Source organism: Scaptodrosophila lebanonensis, unplaced genomic scaffold (assembly GCF_003285725.1).
Source record: "Scaptodrosophila lebanonensis strain 11010-0011.00,11010-0021.00 unplaced genomic scaffold, SlebRS2 tig00000001-arrow-pilon, whole genome shotgun sequence".
NCBI classification, from domain to species: domain Eukaryota; kingdom Metazoa; phylum Arthropoda; class Insecta; order Diptera; family Drosophilidae; genus Scaptodrosophila; species Scaptodrosophila lebanonensis.
The window spans coordinates 7,803,486-7,824,769 of NW_022060529.1; the positions used below are offsets into that span (position 1 = coordinate 7,803,486).

Genomic DNA, 21,284 nt, shown 5'->3' on the forward strand with positions numbered 1-21,284 from the left:
CCACGATTTTCATTATATAAAGCAAAGCGAAAAGACCTAGCACATCATTGGGAAAATTGGTCGTTTCAGAGATGGCATCGCATTTTTCCTTCGGCGATCCAGAAATACATTTCGGCGACGCTCAGAAAAAAAGTATTCAAACATTGTCCCGTTAGACAGCATCTGGCTAGGCTTAGAAATCACCACGCCTCCAATTTGATGAAACAGCTGCAGCTCCAATTGATATAAAAAACAGCCACAGCGCAGTTGCCGAAATACAGAAAACGGTCGCAGCGACGCTTGCAGCGCTGTCGCCAGTAACTAAAGCGGCGACTGCAGCCTAGTCATGACGTCACCGTCAGATAAGTGGGTTTTATATGAACCTCCACGTTTGCTTATGCGTGCGAAGATTTACCACGCATAGATATATATATGTGACATATACCCGAGATTTGGGGCGACCCTAATCAGGAATCAAAAACCCAAGGGTGAGGGTAAGGGCACTGGCACTAGGCACTGTAATTAGTTGAAATTGTAGGCTACATTCATAATAGAACGGCACTAAATTACCTGGCCACTCCAGTAGAAAAACTGAATAAACACTGGTTTTGGGGAATTTATATTTACTTTAACTTTTTGTTAAATTCAATTCTTGTTAATTCTTTTTTTTTCCACGTGCAATGTATTATAATCGGCTCTTGGACACAATCACTTGTCAGACTTAGTCTGCTTCACTCAGAAGTCGGTATAGAAGTGAACTGTACCCCATGCAAACACTTTAGCTAGCCCTATGCAATTTTCAGCCAAAGCCGATCTTGAATCAACAACAACATTAGCGCTTAGCCGAAGTCTGCAAAAAAAACGTATGTACTGATAAGCAACGGCAAAATCGTATGATGCTGCTCCGCTTATCCAAGGTGACCGCAGCATAATAGATAAAATATAAGAGTATGACAACTCAAATCATTTATGATTGCCCCTGTAGGAAATTGGACACTACAGCACAGTTGATGGAACGCTGGTTTCACCAGTGGGGCATAAACTGAAAAAAGTACAATTTTCTAGCACATTATTTCACACCCTTTTGCAGATCTTTGAGGTGAAAAACGCCTATACTTTTTCCCTCTGCGTTGGCCAATTGGTAAAAGGATGGGCTTACTTTTCGTATTACCTCTGCAGGAATGAAAACTGGTGCTAGCTTAGAGCTGAATTTCTTACTAGCATTGCTTTGACAGAAATTTCGGGCGTAAACCTTTTCGCCAACTTTGAATTGTATTTTTCTACTCCTCAAATTATACGATTTAGCATTTTTCTCATGTGCATCAGAAATAGCTGTTTGGGCTGCTTGCCGTATAATTTGCAAGGCATCGGGCGGGTTAATTCTTATATCATCTGTAAGCAATTGCAGTCGCCTGAGTAGGTCGTAGTCTTTGCCATTCATAACCATGTTTTGCCCAAAGACCGTAAAATACGGTGAGTATCCAGTACTTCGGTGGACACTTCCTCTTAAAGCCGCACTTATTCCTGATAGTTTGGCATCCCAGTTGGTGCGGTCTTTACCAATATAGGCACGAATAGCAGCTAAGAGTGTTCGATTTAGTCTCTCACTAGCATTTGCTTGAGGCGAATAAATGGCCGTGCAGATTTGAGAGACTCCAAATCGCGTTAAGAATGCTTTGAATGCACCGGAAACAAATTGGGAACCATTATCGGTTAGTATGGTTTCAGGGACTCCGAAGGTTGGAAAAAGTGTATTTTCAAGATATTCACAAATTCTATGCGAAGTAAATTTTTTTAAAGGACAAAAAAAATGAAACTTTGTGCAATGATCTACGATTATCAAAAGCCCTATATTTCCCATTTTCGATCTAGGGTATGGACCTAAAAGATCCATATAAAGTTTTTGGAACGGCCTATCAGAAACCATCGGCTTTCCTAGAGGAGGTCTTAAAACTTTATTAGGGTTTTTTGTCTGATGGCATACTTCGCAGTTGGAAATATACTCTTTTATTTGACTCGCCATTTTCGGCCAAAACACATATCTTCGCAACTTTTCAATTGTTTTTGCCATGCCACAATGGGCTGCATTTGGAGGATTGTGTGCCCTTGAAATTACATCAGCAGTGAGTTCATTAGGAATCCACAACTTCCAAGAATATTGGCCAGGGATCTCTGTGGTGGACTGTGTTCTTTTATAAACAAAATTATCAACGACCTTTAAATCGGGTAATTTTGCTGGAGCGTTTTGAACTTGTTCTATCAAATTTGTGTATGCAACAGATTTAAACGCAGGTGACCTAACATTGACTATAGGGCCTTGTTCATCTAACTCCACTTCGGCCAATTCCGCCTGCCTGGAAAGTGTGTCAGCGACTACATTTTCAGATCCCTTTCTATGGCTAATCTTGTAATTAAAACCTTGCAATTTGATTGCCCATCGTGCCAATCGACCAGTTAAATCTTTCTGCGCACTTAACCATTTTAATGAGGCATGGTCAGTGACCACTTCAAAGTCTTGTCCCTCAATATATGGCCGGAATTTCTTAATTCCTTTCAATACTGCAAGACACTCCAATTCAGTAACAGTATATTTGCTCTGCGCCTTCGAAAGCTTCCCCGACATAAAAGCAATTGGTAATTCATCCCCTGTTTCATTTTTCTGTGCTAAGACACAGCCGATGCCATGCGTACTGGCGTCGCAAATCAAAAGAAAAGGTTTTGAAAAGTCAGGAGCACATAATACTGGTGCTGAGGTCAAGCTATGTTTTAATTGTGTAAAAGCTTTATCCGCGTCGGGATTCCAAGCGAATGACTTGGGGTTTTTCAGAAGGTCCGTTAATGGGACACTTGTCGTAGAAAAGTTATCGACAAATCGGCGGTACCAACCTGCCATTCCTAAGAACCGTCTAAGTTGCTTGACTGTTTTAGGAATAGGAAAATTAGTAATAGCATGTATTTTACTAGGGTCAGTGCGGAGTTCGCCTTCGCCAATTAAAAACCCCAAATATTTTATTTCAGTCATGCAAAAGTTTGACTTTTTAATGTTGATAGTAAGGTTTGCCTTGCGCAAATGTAAAGCTACTTCTTGCAACAACAGTAGGTGTGAATCAAAGTCATCAGACAACACTAGTAAATCGTCTAAGTATACGAATACTCTAGTGCGCAATTGGGCCGGTATTACCTGGTCCATGAGCCGGCAAAGTGTTTGTGCGGCATTGGTAAGACCGAACGGCATAACCTTGTATTGGTATAAGGGCCGATTTGGCACCGTGAAGGCCGTATATTGCCGTGAAGACTCATCTAGCGGAATTTGCCAGTAGGCGTGCTTCATGTCCAAGCCAGTAATATATCTTGCCGGTGGCAGTCGACTGAGGATGCCGTCTATATGTGGCAACGGATATGCATCTTTGCGGGTATGCTTATTAATTTCCCTGGAGTCTAAGCAAAGTCGATTTTTAGATCCTTTTTGTACCAAGACGCAATTACTGCTCCAAGGACTGTTCGAAGGTTCTATTACTCCTAGGGATATCATTTTCTCAACCTCGTCAAACATTAGTTTTTCCTTGGCCGGTGAGATAGGCCAGTGTCTTTGTTTGACTGGAATTTTTGTTTCCATAACAATCGAATGCTGTATTAGGCTAGTTCTCCCTAAGCCTTCTCGCTCGAATGACGGAAATGCATTTATGACAGTCTCTAGTCTAGCTTTTTGTTCCCTACTTAAAACATGCATTTTCGGCTTGTCTTCGTCGGACGCGTCTTTGCCAGTATCTAGTTCACAAATGGTAGGATTATCGTCTAAAAGACTCGTTAACAGACCAAATCTTTGAAAGAAATCCATGCCTAGATAAATCTCTTGCTTCAAAGCTGGTATTATAAAAAACTGCATTTCGTCTTTTTGGGTACGGAATTGAATTGGCATGGTTAATCTTGCTTTTACTACACAAGACTCATGGCTTGCGGTTCTTATTTTCCCTGAACACCTTTTTGCCTTGGGGTGCTGTTGAAAATATTCCGCTGCTTTACCACCAATACAGCTGACGGTTGCGCCAGAGTCTAGCAGTGCTTTATACGTTTGTCCTTCTATTGTCAAGTCCGTGTACAGTCTATTGTCTGAACTCATAAAAATTGCCGAGATCAGTTTCTTCCTGACTGTTTTTATATCTTTCCAATATCTCCTTAATCTAGTTGTAGACCGCTTGGGTCTAGAAATATTACTAAAATAACTAACATTGCTATCTATATAATTATCATTACTTGTAATTGTATGTTTAATCCTATTCAAATTTTCCTGTATATTCTGTTCGGCCAAGCTATCTTCAATGTCTTGGTCCTTATCTTTATCCAACATAATTTCTGTTTTATTAGTATCTAACTGGTTTTCGGATGTGTCACACTGGTAGACCTGTCTGGCACACCCTTCTTGCCGCGAAGCTAACCAATTCATAAACAGCTGTTCGCTAATACCTTCTCTAGTAATTCTTTCCCTATAGACCGAGTCAGAAATCTAGGTCGAATTCTGTACTTATTGAATTAGATAAAGCCGAATTAGGTTGGGCCCCACGTTGGGCGCCATTTGTGTAGCGTGCCGGTGGATTAAACAGAAAATTATTCTATCGAAGTAAATTCCTGACCATGGAGGAGATAGGAGGCGTGCACTTCTCGCTATGCTCGGGATTAGCTCGTCGGATGGGGTGGGGTTCTTCCTCACTCCTACCAGGTAACACACTGCCACAATAATTAAGTGCACATGACAAAGAAAGAAACTAAAGTACATGCAAACTACTAGCAATATTCCCCGAAATAATTTAGCATATAATCGACAGATGCAACCGCGAATTAGATCGATTTGTGAGGGTATCCTGATGTTGGTGGAACCCTATTCTTTACCCACCCTACCTAGACAACACCGATGTTGGTAATTAAGGGTTGTCCCTACTATAACTTCTAATTAAGCTACTCGGTTTGTTCAGTCATTGGCCTGATGTCCAGCGATAGACCCTTAGAAATAAATTTTAAGCGTTCATGTCTATTTTTCTAATAATTCAAAAGTTTCTTGGTTTATTTGTACCTTAAAGGGGAAATTAAAATTCATTGTTTCAAATTCGAATTGAATCAAATGTGTTGACCGTTAAAAATTAATAAGTAAACATAGTTTCGAAATAATTAGGAGAATATTAATAAAAAATACAATTAAATTAAATATAGAAAGAAATAGGCGGGTATAGTTTCAAATAACTGGTTTAAATTAAACGCATGTAGGTTATGTAAAGGAGTCATGATCAACTATAAAAATACATAGGTTTGACTTACCAAGCAATGCCGTCGTTGAGCTCAATGAGACCATGCTGGAATTCTTAGAAAAATTACAATTATAGTGGATCAAACTTTTACATAAACATGCGTGAGTTGAAACTTTTAAAGATTACAATTAATTACCAAAGAAAAAATTAAATTAAAGTATTTTACTTTTTGTTTTTTTTTAACGCATGGTCCATTATCATTTCATTTAACATTTTTTTCCTTTTTTCTTTTCAAATCAGTTAAGATATTAAGAACACTTTAAAGAAAAAAACTATTTTTAACCTGAAGTGACGTAATGTGACGCAGCACCCGAATTGCCTGATAAAAAAAAATACAAATAAATTAGCAATTCTTTTTAGTCACTTAAGAGTGATCCACGATTTTCATTATATAAAGCAAAGCGAAAAGACCTAGCACATCATTGGGAAAATTGGTCGTTTCAGAGATGGCATCGCATTTTTCCTTCGGCGATCCAGAAATACATTTTGGCGACGCTCAGAAAAAAAGTATTCAAACATTGTCCCGTTAGACAGCATCTGGCTAGGCTTAGAAATCACCACGCCTCCAATTTGATGAAACAGCTGCAGCTCCAATTGATATAAAAAACAGCCACAGCGCAGTTGCCGAAATACAGAAAACGGTCGCAGCGACGCTTGCAGCGCTGTCGCCAGTAACTAAAGCGGCGACTGCAGCCTAGTCATGACGTCACCGTCAGATAAGTGGGTTTTATATGAACCTCCACGTTTGCTTATGCGTGCGAAGATTTACCACGCATAGATATATATATGTGACATATACCCGAGATTTGGGGCGACCCTAATCAGGAATCAAAAACCCAAGGGTGAGGGTAAGGGCACTGGCACTAGGCACTGTAATTAGTTGAAATTGTAGGCTACATTCATAATAGAACGGCACTAAATTACCTGGCCACTCCAGTAGAAAAACTGAATAAACACTGGTTTTGGGGAATTTATATTTACTTTAACTTTTTGTTAAATTCAATTCTTGTTAATTCTTTTTTTTTCCACGTGCAATGTATTATAATCGGCTCTTGGACACAATCACTTGTCAGACTTAGTCTGCTTCACTCAGAAGTCGGTATAGAAGTGAACTGTACCCCATGCAAACACTTTAGCTAGCCCTATGCAATTTTCAGCCAAAGCCGATCTTGAATCAACAACAACATTAGCGCTTAGCCGAAGTCTGCAAAAAAAACGTATGTACTGATAAGCAACGGCAAAATCGTATGATGCTGCTCCGCTTATCCAAGGTGACCGCAGCATAATAGATAAAATATAAGAGTATGACAACTCAAATCATTTATGATTGCCCCTGTAGGAAATTGGACACTACAGTGTGTGCTTCATTTTTATGTGCGACAACGTTGTGTTGTGGCCACAAGCAACAAGGACTTCTAATTAGCACACTGTCAGTGTGGCGGCCGAAATGGCCGACAGGCCGACGACAATTCACGCAGACAATGGCACAACAAATGTGCTTAAATGGTCGAGTTAGCCAAGTTAGCTAAGTTAGCCGCCATTGGTGGTCGTTGCACTGAACTGGACTGAGTCGTATTAAAAACTAAAACTAGGAAGACCGACAGAAAAAAAATTAAAAATAAAATTGCAGCAGCGACCAGAGCGACAAACGGAAACCGGCCTGGCAAATGGCGGCCCTGAGCTCTGAGCCTTGAGCCCAGCTCACACAATGCTGGGAGTGTCGCGAGCCTTTAATGCGGTTGAAGGACACACATTTGTTGTAATGTGCCACATGACTGTCAGTTTGCTGTTTGTTGTTGTAGTTGTTGTCAGCGCGGCCGTTATATATGCATATAAAACGGCATTTTACTTGCAACTTCACATGACAAAGCTAAACGAAAGCCTAAGCGGCGTCATTGTTACCACTGTTCTTATTGTTGTTGCTCCTGTTGTTATTGTTGTTGCAAGTGCAAATATGGCATTTGCATGTGTGGCACACGTGTGCGTGTTGCCCGTGTTGCCAGCTTGGTCATTTGTATATATATGTGTGTGTGTGTGTGTGTACTTTATGCGCACTTTAACATTATTATACGAAATTCTTGTGTGTGCGAGTGTTTTTTTACTTGATTTTTATTTTCATTTTTATTGCTCGACGCTCGTTTGCGTTTTTCTTTTCTTCTGCTTGCCTGCTTGTTGTTTTTGTTGCCAGTTGCCCACAAATGTATGCAACACATATTCTGTATGCAGAGGCCGCAGCACAAATCCGCATGGAAACGCTAAAAGCTGGCAGCCTGGTCGTATCCACATCCACTGGCCATGGATATGGCTGGCGGCCTCGGCCTCGCTACTGCTCGTACAATGGGCAAACAACGAGTCGCCACTTCCGTGCTGCTGTTGCTGTAGTTGCTGCTTCTGCTGGTGGCGGCGGAAACGGTCGCGTCAGGTCGCCTGACACCGTCCGTGGGGCCAAAGTGAAACTGGAAGCGTCGCCAAAAACACATGCAGCTGGCCAATTGAATAAGGGTGAGCATGTGTGTGTGTGTGTGTGTGAGTGTGTGTGGCTACGTATGTGGTTGGTTGTTTGTGTATGTTTCAAGTGCTGCCACTCTACTAGCACTTATTGCATGCGACAAACGACAATGGCAGCAAAGAGTCGTGCCTCGAAATTGGTCTGGGAATGAGCGTCTCTGTCTGGAGTCTGGGTCGCAACTTTTTCGTTGTCGCTCGTCGACTTTTTTTACCAAGCATTTTCTGTTGTTTTATGCCATTTTTTTTTTTTTTTTTTTTGCCAGTATTGAAGTGCCTTTGCAGTCATGGACATGCGCCCACTTAAAGCAGTTAGCACGATGACCATCATTGGCATATCATGTAGCCATATAGCAATGTGGCCATATAGCTAGTTGTCTTGCTGTCATGGGCGTCAACTCTTTCATTGGTTTTTTTTTGTACATTTTCCATTGCTCCTTTTTCTCTAGTTTTAACAACATTCGCAACGCAGCCGGCAACACATGCTGTATACGTAATTGTTAAAGGCAAGAATTGCGTTATTAAAGCGCATTACACATACGCAGTTTGCGACAGCGTTTCGAGCACTTTCATTTCATGTACAGGATAGTGCTCGTAAAGGCGATTTAACACTCCCTTTTGCACCTGCCCCGCTTTTTGCGCCTAAGCAGAAAAAACACACGAATGGCTGCAGTTGCTCAAAACCCAAACTCCGGCTTACCTGGCCGCCAGGCAACTGTACGTAACTGCAGTTATTACTGCCGTTATCTGTTTTTCTGGGCTGTCATCGTCGTCTACCGCTGCCGCTGCCGTTGCCTGCCTGCAGCTTATGGCCCTGGCTGCCGAAATCTGCACAACTTGTTTCCATTTGGGAAACTGTGGAGCATCCAACGTTGGCGTTATTCTTTTTTTTTCATAATTTAATATTTACAAAGTAGAGCGGCAGCAACGGCACCGAACGACAGCAAAAAACAAAAAGAAAAAATAAAAAACTGCAAAATAATAAAACGAAATTAACAACGAGACGCAGCTCTGAGGCCATTGCAGGCAGGTTGGAGTGCTGGCATGCTGGCAGGGTATGCGCTATATGAAATGGGAAGGGAACATAAAGGGACCTAGCGATGCGGTATGATGCGATGAGAGTAGGGACGGGACGGGGCAGGGTGTCTCTCTCAGGCGTCTCTTGGTCGCAAAATCTGGCGCGCTGCATTAAAAAACGCTTAGCGCAGCAACTTTGTCCAGTCCTGCAGCCGAAGGAAGCACCGGTCAGTCGCCTGGTTACCACAGGAGCGCATTGTTCATTGACAGTTTTTGGCGCTTGCTCTTGCTATTCCAGCCAAACCAACCCGCCAACCAACCAACCATCCAAGCAACCAGTCGATGGGCCAACTCTGGGACATGCTTGCTGCCCGGCCCGGATTGTCGTGCATTTTGAAATTTGTTTGTTTTTAATTAATTGCACGCGGCGGGAGCAACAGCGGCTGCCTTTTGCTCAATGACCGTTGCATGTGTCACATATGTGTGAATGTGTTTGTGTGTAATAGCGTGTAACACGTGTCTGTGTGCACATGTGTGCGTGTGTATGAGTCTCACACACGAAACTAAATCAGGCCTCTGCGTGCTGGACAGTGATTAAGCGACTGCATGGCGTGCCACGATTTTAAGATAAACTTTTTTTTGGCCTAATGCTAAGCAGCTGGATGGCTACGGCTGCGTATGTGAGCGTGTGTGGCTCGACTAGGCGTGTCTTGTTAGTGGGTATGTAGCTAGCACTGGTGATGCTCGAAGAATCCACAACACGTGATTTTGTCACCATAGAACTATATTATACTCGTACAACACTTTCGATGTGTTCTTTTAATATCACATTTATTATCGACTTGATTACGCTTTTGGTTAAATCTTTTATTACACATTTATATATTACATTATTTCTTTATTATTATAATAATCTTTATTATTTTATAATTATCATTATAATAATAACATGTTTACCATTAGTGATTAAATGTTTAATAACCATTTTCATATTAACATTATTTTTGTTATTATTTTTACGACTATTATTTTTTTTTAAATTGTTATTTACCCTTAATACTTATTATGTTATTTGTATTTTAATTAAAATTATTATTATTCAATTTCAATTTAATAACTTTTCTTAAAATTATTATGAATTTACAAGTGAGGCAAGGATATGTTAATGGTAAGAGTCCAGGCATCTTAGCCTTTTCTACTTTAATAAATAAAATGGAGAAAAAGTTAAACAAAGCGGGAAAAAATACAAGAAAATCCATAAAGCTTAATAACTTAAACCTAACTAAATGCTAAACTAAGTTAATACAAGTTTTAATTATTTAGAAATTATAGATTATTTATATGCAGGTATGTAGAGTACATACATCTGCTATTGAACCTAATTTTTAGGCGAGCAATCCTTTCCGCAACTATTCAACCTTTTGCTATTTGGTGTAAATATGTAGTGGAGAAGTGCTAGTGAAGGCTATCCATCATTTTAAGGATTTTATTTTGGATAACTTGATATTTTTAAATGACGATTTGCAAAATTGTGATTGCAAAATTGTAAATAGTAGTAGTTATATTTATTATTAATACTACCATTATATGTGTTTATTATATTTTAGTTATTATAAATGCTATTATATATAATAATTATTATTTCTGTTCAATTGTACATATGTATTATTAAAATAGAATAATGAGATGTTTATTTTATGAGACAACCAAAGAGAATCGACTTATTAGAAAACAAGCTGCAGTGATCCTTGTAGAATCACTTTAATTAATTTGCACAACACCTTCGCTAATGGCTTCAATTAGTTAATCTGTTGTTAATCATCGTCGCCGGTAAAGAGGCCGTGAGCACGAAATATGCTATAAAAGTCTCACTAACAATATCTGAATTATAGTTATCAATTAATCGCTTCAGATCACGCTAGCGAACGAATCACTTTTCGGATCACCGCAGTCAGTTACGCGTCGCCCCAAAGTGTGCTATAAAAATGTTGCCAATACCCGCATTCTCTTTCCATTTTGTCGTTTTGTGCGTTTTATATCCAAGCTTTAGGTTTAATTTCGATTAATTTGACTTGTGCAATTTTCAACACCCACTGCCAAATAAAATCAAATTCAACTTTTTACCATTGCCAATGCGCATTGCGTTGCCCTCTGTATGTCTGTCTGACTATCTGCAGTGGCGGGTCTGTGTCTGTGCCTGTGCCTGAGTGTGTTTGTCCCTGTGTCTGTGTCTGTGTCTGTGTGTGGTTATAACCATTTCCTGGCCGGCACGAACTGGCGTACAGCCCTAAGGGTTGACAGCATAATTTGCATAAATTTTAAATTTCAATTTGCAAGCGGCAGCAAAGAAAAAATGAAGAAAAATTATACATGCCAAAAACGAGCAAAGTTCGACATCAGGCAGAAAGAAAAAAAAATAAGAGAAATAAAAAAGAACAAAAATTCCAATGAAATTAGCAGACAACAAAGGACAGCCGAAAAAGGGGGAACATACTGACTAGTCACGCAGCAAGAAATCAGCAAATAACGGTAGCTGGACCGCCGAACCCTTTAATGTCTGCATCGCACTCGACTAGTGGAAGGGGAGCAAAGGGGAACCAAGAAACCGTTTGGGCGCTGCCTCTTTGCGTTTTGCTTTTGGCTGCGACTTTTGCGTTGTCGTTGAAGTTTCTGTCGCCTCTATCACAAGTTTTCCTCCTCTTTTTTTCAGTTAGGGAACTAGCATGGCTCGTTTTACAAATTCTTACACATCCTCAAATGTGTGAATATGTGCAAGAAGATTTGTGTGTGTGTGTGTGTGTCTCTCTGTATGGGTGTTGTAGTGCCATGATATAACGGAAAAGGAAACAACTGGCATTGGCAGCCATACGACGTTAAGGATAATCGTGATGACAGCATATTTTGCCCCCTGACTGTCACACTGCAAGTGTCTGTGTATGTGTGGTAAGTTTTCTGTGCTTCCGCTGCCAATATAGGCGCACACATACACACCAGAGTCATACATACATATGTACACACTGACAGTTATGTATGTACTCGTTGAGTTACCCTTAGTGCCAGTTTGTTGTTTTTAAAACGACATTAAAGTGGTCAAATGAGTTTAGCGAACGCCTGGACAAGCGCTTATCCTCCGCTTTGATCCCTACACATTATTTTTTCTACTCCTTCTCGGTAAGGGAGCACAAAAACGCAATTTGAAATAAATCACAACACAAAATGCCGAGACAAAGTAGTTGGAAAATGATAACACAGCCTTCGTTGAGACGTATGTGTATCTTTTAAAAGTCGTTTGCTTGAATGTGTGGGTGTATCTGTCTCTCTATCTATCCATCTGTATGTCTGTCTGTTTGTGTGCCCTGCAGATTGATATATAAGATTTTTGTCTGTTTGGCTCGGCTGTGGCTTCTTTTTTCATACATACTTACATACATATACACATGAATGCATATGTATGTGTGCTTTTTTGAGCTTTAAACTTTTGACAAATGCGATTTTTATGTTGATTTGCTTGAAGGCAACTTCCTGTAGTTCCTGTTGTTGTGTGGTTTTTCATTTCGAGCTAAAGAAATGGAAGAAATCAAAGTTCTGCCATCTAATCTGTGGGTGTGTGTTTGTAATTGTGCTGTGCGAAAATTGCAAAACGAATTGTGGACAGCAAACTCAACAATAAATTTTCTCCTTCTATTTTTTCTTGCAGATCTCACAAGACATTCGTATGATTTTATGGCCGAGGTGACTTCAAATCGAGGTAAGCACGTGCTGCTATGCTGCTCCTGATGGCAATTCCTTCTAAATTGCATTCGAAAACTTAAATCTTAAATTCCGCAAAAAACTTGTCCTTTAAGAATTGAGAAAGAAGCCCACAAAATATGTTGCCGAAAATTCAATTGGGGATCTTTTATTTTTGCATAATTGGATCGTTACAATGTTAAGGAATTTTCGTGCATTTTAATTACGAACATTTTCTGTAAAATGCTTTTATTCCAAGAAAAATGCATGCAGATATTATTGGATATTTATTTCGCCAACAGATTCTCAAATGAGTCAAATATTGGGCAACAATAAACCATTAATTACGACCACATTACGTATACGCGGTGTTGACGCCGAGCATTTATGCATCATTTTCACATATCGGTGGCTTCTTTGAGCAATTCCTTCAGTCTTTGTTGCCAACCAACCAGCAATGTTAATTGAACAATTTTTATTTATGGCCAGCATTTTAAATGCGAGGGCCAAGTGCTTGGGCCGTGAGCTTCCTACGTGCCACGCCCATTGTGGCAAGTGGTGTGCTATAAATTGTTAACTTTTATCAGCCGCAGCAACAACGACAAGAGCATGAATAATAATGTACATTATATCGAAGCTCAAATGAAACTCAACTTGCGGTCGTACACCAATACACGCACACACACATACTCAAGCACACACAATCAAGCCCACATACGGATACAGATACACATACGCATGCAACATACAAGCACAGTTGAAGCGGAAGCACGCATTGTTTCCGCTTTTAATAAGAGCTGCCATTGTGCGGCATGGCCCAGCAAGAACAACATGACCAATGCATATGTTTGTGCATTACACATGCGAGCATAATAAACCATTTATGTATAAATAGCTTCTGCCGTGGGTAAGCTATAAATTGCATTAAATTGCATTTAAATGTGTCGGACAGGTTAACAAAGCATTGCAGCAGCAAAGCAAGCATGCAAGCAAGCAAGCGAAACGATACGAAACGAACCCATTGCCGATCAAGGCGTTAACATTAAAATAATTGATTATAAATTGAAATTTGCATAGACAAGCCGCAGACAGAATTGAACACACCGGTAATAGAGTAACTGGTTCCAAAGAGCTGCAGAAATATGGCAAGGATTAATATTTAAACAGGTTAAAGCCTGTGTCGGACCACAGCATACTCGCATAAAATCAATTATTAGAAATAGTAGAATTGCAAGTCTAGTATGTATTGTGTGTGTGTTTGTTCTTTAAAAATGAAATATAAATATATAAAATTAGCAAAAAGTGCAGGCATTTGCCGCTAAATCACTTTTTGGATCCTTCGAACTCGACTACCGACCAAAGCAGAAATTCAGCAATGTGTCTCTCAGCTCTGCCGGCTTTGGTTTTCATGTTTAAGTAATTGAAGTGCATTGGCACCATTTAGCAATTTTTCAGTGTTCTGGTTATTGGAGATATCACACACAGAGTTTTGACATGACATCAAAATCGAATTTACAATTATAATAGAAATATCTTTTACAAAATTTCAACCAGCATCCGTGCAGCTTAAAAACTCCAATATTATTAATGTATACTTAAGCAAAATTCAATTGAAAATGTTGCTTTGTATGTGCACCTCAATAAAACAAATATATACAGAATAATGTAAGCATGTCAGTAATGAGGGGATTAAGCTGTAAGCATCTTTTCAATAATATTGAGAGAGCGACAGAAGGGAATGGCAAATTATCAGTTTTAATTTGCAATTATACATATAGATAATGCCAACATTCGAGGTAGTCTCATCATTAATAGAATAAACTGATAATTGAGTGCAAAATTTAATTTTGTCACCCGTTGTTTCCACGGTGCAATACAATTTTCCGTTCCGCATTTTCTTTTGTATTGCATCGTTATTTTAGCAGATTCTGCTGCTCCAGCGACATATGCAGAATATGTTTGGCTATTTTAATGGCCCGGTACATTATGCAGTGGCTAGCATGGCGTGAGCTCGACTTTAACTTTTAACAGCCACATGCCGTTGAACAATGCGAGTATTCATGTGCGAGTACATACTCGTTTGCATGCCCAGCTCCTTTAAGCCAGTGGCCAAAACGAATTGCCTGCAAATTATTGCTGTCGCACTGCAGGCGATGTCGAAGCACGACTCTAAGGCAGCAGCTGCTCTTTTTGTGCGGCGTGGCACGCGCTGGGCCTTTTCCCCGTACGACACGAGTAATGCCACTTTTTGCCATAGTCTTTGGAAGAGGGCTGCTTCGACCGTCCAAAGTTTCCCATTTAAATGCGACGAAGTTATGCTTATGAGCATGAAATAAGCTAAGCTCGAGAAAACTTTTACGTTCACGCAAAAAACTTCAATTTGCTTGGGGGCTTTGTTGCTGCTGCTTCTGCTGCTATTCCTGCAGCTATTGCTGCATGGCGTAAAACTTTAATGTCTGCTTTTGGCAGGCATGGCTGCGATATAGTACCTCGACGCGCTCCATCGACAACAACAACAACAACAACAGTAACAGCAGGACTGGCCTGCTCGCAAAAACCAACAAGCCAAGCACTTTTGTAGTGCAATTAACAAGCGAACAAACGAGTGGCCAAGTGCCTGCTTCTTCATCACACACACATACATGCACACACACATTCTCAAATATATATATTTTACAGCTCTTGAGCAATTTTTACTGTATGCCATTTGATGCTCGTGTGTGTGTGCCGTAAACTATGGCATGCTAGTCGTCAATTAAATAAATTTACCATACATTAATTGTGCCAAGAGTTTCAGCATGCGTGGTGATGTTCCGCCAGGCCCCCCGGTCCTTTTTGCCTGCGACCACCTGGCGCTTGGCGCTTGTCGTTTGGTGCCTGCAACTCCAAGCTGGGCCTTGTGCTGGTCCTGGTGCTGGCGTTGGCGTTGGCGTTGGCAGCACGCACTCATTTGTAACACGCCCCCCTGTGGCAAGCACTTGGACGCCATTGTAGTTCATTCTTCTTTATTTTCAGTTTGTTTTTTTTCTCTTTCCTTCCCCTTGGCAGTTACACAGTTGGACTTGACTATGATATATTATAGTGATCCGATGGCACTTACCATTTTTGGTTGTTGTTGTTGATGTTACTCCAACTACGACATGTGTGGACATATTTACTTAAGCATAACGAAATATGCGTTCACTTAAAAGGACCAACAAGTTACCAAATTAGCAAAATATTGGATATGAAATTGGTACAATTGTTTCAATAACTCAGTTTATTTATTAAATGAATACAGAAAATGTGGGATGTTGGCTTATATAAAAAGAAACACTCATTTTGAAAAGAAAAAATTTCCAATAATATTAGTTAATATCTTTGGGGTAAAAGTTTTCTAGAATATACAACTAACAATTAATTTATGAAAAATAAAAGATAAAATTGATTTAACAGATGCCACAGACTTGACTGCAAATAAATTATTTTTCATTAATTATTTTAGCTGCGAAGAGTTTATAATTCCAAATCGTTGTTTTTAACTTTTAAGAAAAAGGGTGTACAAATTTCAGTTATAATACTAAAATGTAACGTACTAAATATTGTCTTGAAAAAATCATTGCGATACAAAAAATCGCAATTAATTCAGTATATAAATAAAAAAAACGATTCAATTCACAAATATTCGACGCACATTTTTACAGTTCTAACTGAAAAGTAATGTCATCTTCCTTGATAAAGTCAATTTTAATATCTGTCCAAATTCGAACTTCAAGTAATTTGAACCATTATTTTCAGTATGTTATCCAACAGAAAGGCAACATACTCTTTCCTGTATTCAGAGGATCGTCCCTTTTCGTGAAATACTTGTATATGACATTTTATTTCGTAGTTTTTGCTGTCTGTTTAATAAACGTTTTCGATAGCTTCCAGTGCGGTTTGATCTTCTGAATTGTATACTGGAATTGATGGAGGCAAATATTTTAATTTCAATCAACAATAGATTTAAGAGAATTATTAGAATCTTTCGATTGTAAGTTGTAACGTGCATTCTATAGTATATAGTATGCTAATGTACGGGACTTGAGGGCACCCTTTTGTGAGTTGATTAGCATTTTCCAGTGGTGCCTGTGCGCCTACATATTTCTTATTGTTTGTGCGCTAGTGAAGTGCAGGAGCGTGTCTATTGATGCGTGCTAATTGCGCAACTTACGCGTGCGTTTTACAAGTGTCAGTGTGAACACGCAGCCACCTCATCCACTTCAGCCACATCAACCACCTAAACCACTTCGACCCAATATCGAAACCAAACGACTAACCACTGCATTAGGCAGCCAAGTTTTTGCAAAGTAAGCGCAGTCAGAGCGTTCGATGTATGTGAGTGAATCGTATAGAATGGAATGGCTCCTTTACTCGTATACTCGTACTTGTGCATAACAAGGAAATCCGTTTTGAGTGCAATCCGCCTTCTAGCTAACACACAGAGAACTTTGTCTTAGCGGAAGTTTTATGGCAGCAAATCTTATATATTCTGCATGTGTGTGCATGTTTACGAATGTATAGTAAGTATATAGGTAGTGGGTACATATAAGTGGCTTGTCGCTATTAATACGCTACTTTGCCTGCTGACTAGCTGCTTGTCTCCTTGTCTGCTGGCTCTAGCTCTCTGTCTGCCAGTCTGTTCGTCTGTTCGTCTTTGAATTGAATTTCGAGTGGAGACCTTTTCAGCCCACTCCTGAAGGCAGACAACTCTGCCCGTCTATGTGCGAGCTGCAGGGCTATTGGTCTTGGGCTTCATTTGTCGACTGCAGTTGCAAAAGTTGCATTTGTTGGAAATTAGTTTTTATATGTAGGCTGATGGGAGTGTATGTGCGTGTGTGTCTATGTGTGTGCTTGAAAGTTGTTCGTATTTATTTATTATTGAATATTTATGCTGTACTGTGAAAGTTGTAACATTGTCAGAGCTTGGGACTGAGTGGCGATGTCTGCTCCTGGTCTGTGCATTAGTTGTGTGAATTGAGCAAAAGTTTCGAAAGCTAATTGGATCACAGAAAATAGTTAGCTAGTAAAATAATATGCTATTTAGTGAGTAAGGTAAACATTATTGTCAGGAGTAAAGTATTATAAAGCTAAGAACAAGCATTTGAACATGAAGAGTACAAAATGAAAAATGAATATTAATTTCATTAAATTCAATTAGTTAATTGTTTCTATAGCAGATTACCTTGCGCGCAGCAAAGTGTGGTTTTCTCTCATCTTCCTTTTATGAATACTTATCTTTAACAAAGATATCATAATATTATGATATTTAACAATTAAAAATATAATATATTTGGGTTCAAAAGTAGTGGAAGAAGCTACCAAAAATTTGCGTGAAACATTCACGTTTAAAGTCAAGCTGAGTCTCTGAGATAAATAATGAAATACTGCAGACTCCTTACACTTGTAGATACTGCAAAATATCTACAATTCATGGAAACTGGCAAGTGACTTGCGGGAGCCATAGTAACATACAATTTGTATCCAGTTCTTTACCCAACGATTGTGCTTAAGCTCTTATCTGTCGACCTCAAATTTATCCAATTCATAAACCACAGCAAATGCTTCCTCATCTCGATACAGACGACTCAGGCAGCTCGTGCCATTCACACTCTATAAAGGAGCAAGCCAACCCTGAACTGGCAACGCTTATCAAAACGTTCGATCAATCAATCAATGAGTTGCCAACTAAACTGCACAAAAGACATACGAACTGTATAACAACAACAACAATATTACTCATACGCCTATTTGTAGCGAAAAAAACCAGCAACAAAATGAACACATAAGCCTACGTAAATCTGCTTAGAATCGTTTTGTGCAACAAAAAAAAAAAAAAAAAAAAATGAAAAAGGAAAAGATCAACAGAGGCTGTAACAGCAAACGTTGTAATCAAAATACACACACACATACACAAATACTTATGGATGTGTGAGCATATAAGTGTAGTGAAAAAAATTGATACAGAGAACATATGGCAGGCAGGTCGGTAGGTGCAACAACTACAAACAGCACAGAGAAACACATGTCTTCAGTGTCCCTGTCCCTGTCGCTCTCCAACCCTCCCCCTCGTGACTGGTTCTTTTGGCTTCATTGTGTGTTGGTGGCTGTGGAAGCGACTGCGGCTTTGTGTTCACTTGCTGACCCAAAGACCTGGGCCGGAAAAAACAAGGCAATGAAGAAGCGAGGACAAATCAGCACAAATCACACAAACAAAGGCAACGACAATACCTGAGCTATTGCTGTTGTAGTTGTTGTTGCTATTATTGTTGCTACTCCCACTGTCACTATCACCCTCCCCTCCTCCCGGTCAGTGTATTTTGTAACAACCTGCCGGGCGGCCTGTTGCCTTTGACAATCATCGCATACACGGTACATGCTATATATGTACAAGTATATGTATGAGTGCGCCATCAACGTCAGCATCGCGCAAATGTCAACGTCAGTCAGTTTGTCAGTCAGTCATTTAGTCATTCAGTCAGCCATTGAGTTGGCTGACAAGCCACGCCCCAAAACTGAGACATCCAACTAGCAGCGTCTGTTTTTGACATTCTAGTTGAGTTGAGTTGCCATCGCCTGCATTCCGCAGCTAGCAGCTTGTTTGGCATTTGTAGCTGAATTTTGTATCTAATATGAGGAATGAAAAATGGAAAATGATTCAGAGTTGGGAAAACTTTTTAACAGCACACATTTACATATATTTGATAAATGTTAAGAGCGCAACATCTTGCACATAAATTTATGCTCGCAACGCTTACAACACACATTCGCAAATTCACAGATACTTCAAACATCCACACACACACATATATATGGTTATATATGTATATATAGAACCGCACACATTGGTAGATTGCGGCACATATTTGCATATTATGTCTATATGCAAATACCGCACGCAGCAGCAGGAACAGCAGCGGCAGCAGCAACTACGTCTGACATACATGGTGTATACGTGCTGCATTAACATATCAATCATATTGTGCGTCTTTGTATGCGAGCGTGTCTGGCTGTTTGTGTGTTTGTGTGTATGTGTGTGGGTGTGTGTGTCAAGACATTGCTGCAACGACTACTCATACATTTTATGGCATTTCTTAGGTACAATGTAAACATTTAGTTAATATACTGCTGCATACTTCGTAACCAACATATAGATGTTTGTTCTTGTTCCTTTTTTTCTGGATACAAGTTTTCTTTGCTTTTCATCAGCTGTGTTTGTTCACATAGGAAAGTCAAATAAATACATGATGGAGGAAAGTATTTTGTTATCTAATTGAGGCTTAAATTTTTATGCCACTTGAAGAAGGAGAGAGCAGTCATCAAAAGATTCGCAAAATATTCACATTTTTCCTGTTGAATACGATTTTTCTGATATTTTGATATACTTATTCAGTTGGAAACTGTTTATTTAATACAGTTAGAAATTGACTTATGCATCTACTACTACTCTTGTTATTAGTTGGTATAGCTTCAAGGATATTGTCTCTGTGTGTGCAGAGCAAATTTAGGTATACACTTAATTATGTCACACTAATTACAATTCACGATCACATAAATTAAGCGGCGCTGAGTTTATTGAAAAGTTAATTGCCAGTCGCATGTCAAGTGTTGTCCAAATACAATAAATTAACGCCAACTAACAACATTGTCAACGATATCAACTTCCTATGCCATATATTTAAGCATGTGGAACAACAGCAGCAACATCAACAACAATAGCAATAGGATCTGCATCGTCAACAATTGTAATTGTTGTCTGCTGATTGTTTAATTGCGGCCATTTTGTGCGCACTTCCGGCATTGTCGTTTGTTATGGCGTCGCATGCAACAAATAAATTGTCATATGCCTTCATTTTTTTTATGTGTGTTCGTATTTGGAAAAAATATGTGCGCTGATTTCGTCAACCTGCATTTAAATCATTTACAGTCGTATGTGTGTTTTTTTTTTTTGTTCATTTTATTATTATTATTATGTGAGGAGGAATGCATTTTTTTCTTTGAATATTTATTCTTTGATTTTTATTTTGACACTTTGTATTGGGCATGCATTTATTTGCATATTAATGGCATGAATTTACATTTATTTGCTTTTTCGCAATTTGTTTTCCAAACAATTGGCGTTCATTTATGTGTTTGTATTGCCGTTTATTTGGTGTTTTTGTAAATATTTTATATATTTGCATTTTTATAATTTGTAGTCAGTCTGCAGCAATTTATTTGAATATTGTATTAATAATATTGTTATTGTTATTACACATTTATATGCAAGACTCATACACAAAAATGTGAGCTGAGAGCTGGAAGGGAAGATTTTAAGCCAATATTTTTATGGTGTTTAAATTTTAAATTCGCATTAAGTGATTTTAAATTGCCAACAATGTTCGACTATTATCCCCCACAGCCATGAATATATAATAGAAATAACACATTATTATAAATATTTCATTTCTCATTAAATAGACATTGTAATTGATGGGATTAGTTTAAATATTTCAGCTCATTTACTAAATTCTAAAATTTTAATCAAATATCGTTTCAATTTAGACTATTTTGTGCGTAAAGTACTTTAAAGCCTTTTTGCAGCAGTCCAGTTAATTATAGTTTTTTTTTAAACAGCTTGACTTTTTTAATTTATCAATTATTTAGCGTAAGCGCAGAGCAATTAAAATTACTCTCTGCAAAAATATTGCAACGACAACAAGGCGTATGATTAATTTTCCTGAGGTTTCCAATATG

At 39.0% G+C, this 21,284-nt stretch overlaps 1 long non-coding RNA gene across 1 annotated transcript in view; it reads left to right on the forward strand.

Moving 5' to 3' along the window:
• The window catches only part of LOC115634525, a 35,693-nt gene extending 23,178 nt beyond the window's left edge, over positions 1-12,515 (forward strand). Inside the window, exon 3 of the long non-coding RNA XR_003996445.1 lies at positions 12,499-12,515. This is a non-coding gene — a long non-coding RNA (uncharacterized LOC115634525). The remainder of the gene's footprint in view (positions 1-12,498) is intronic.
• The last annotated feature ends 8,769 nt before the right edge of the window (positions 12,516-21,284 follow it).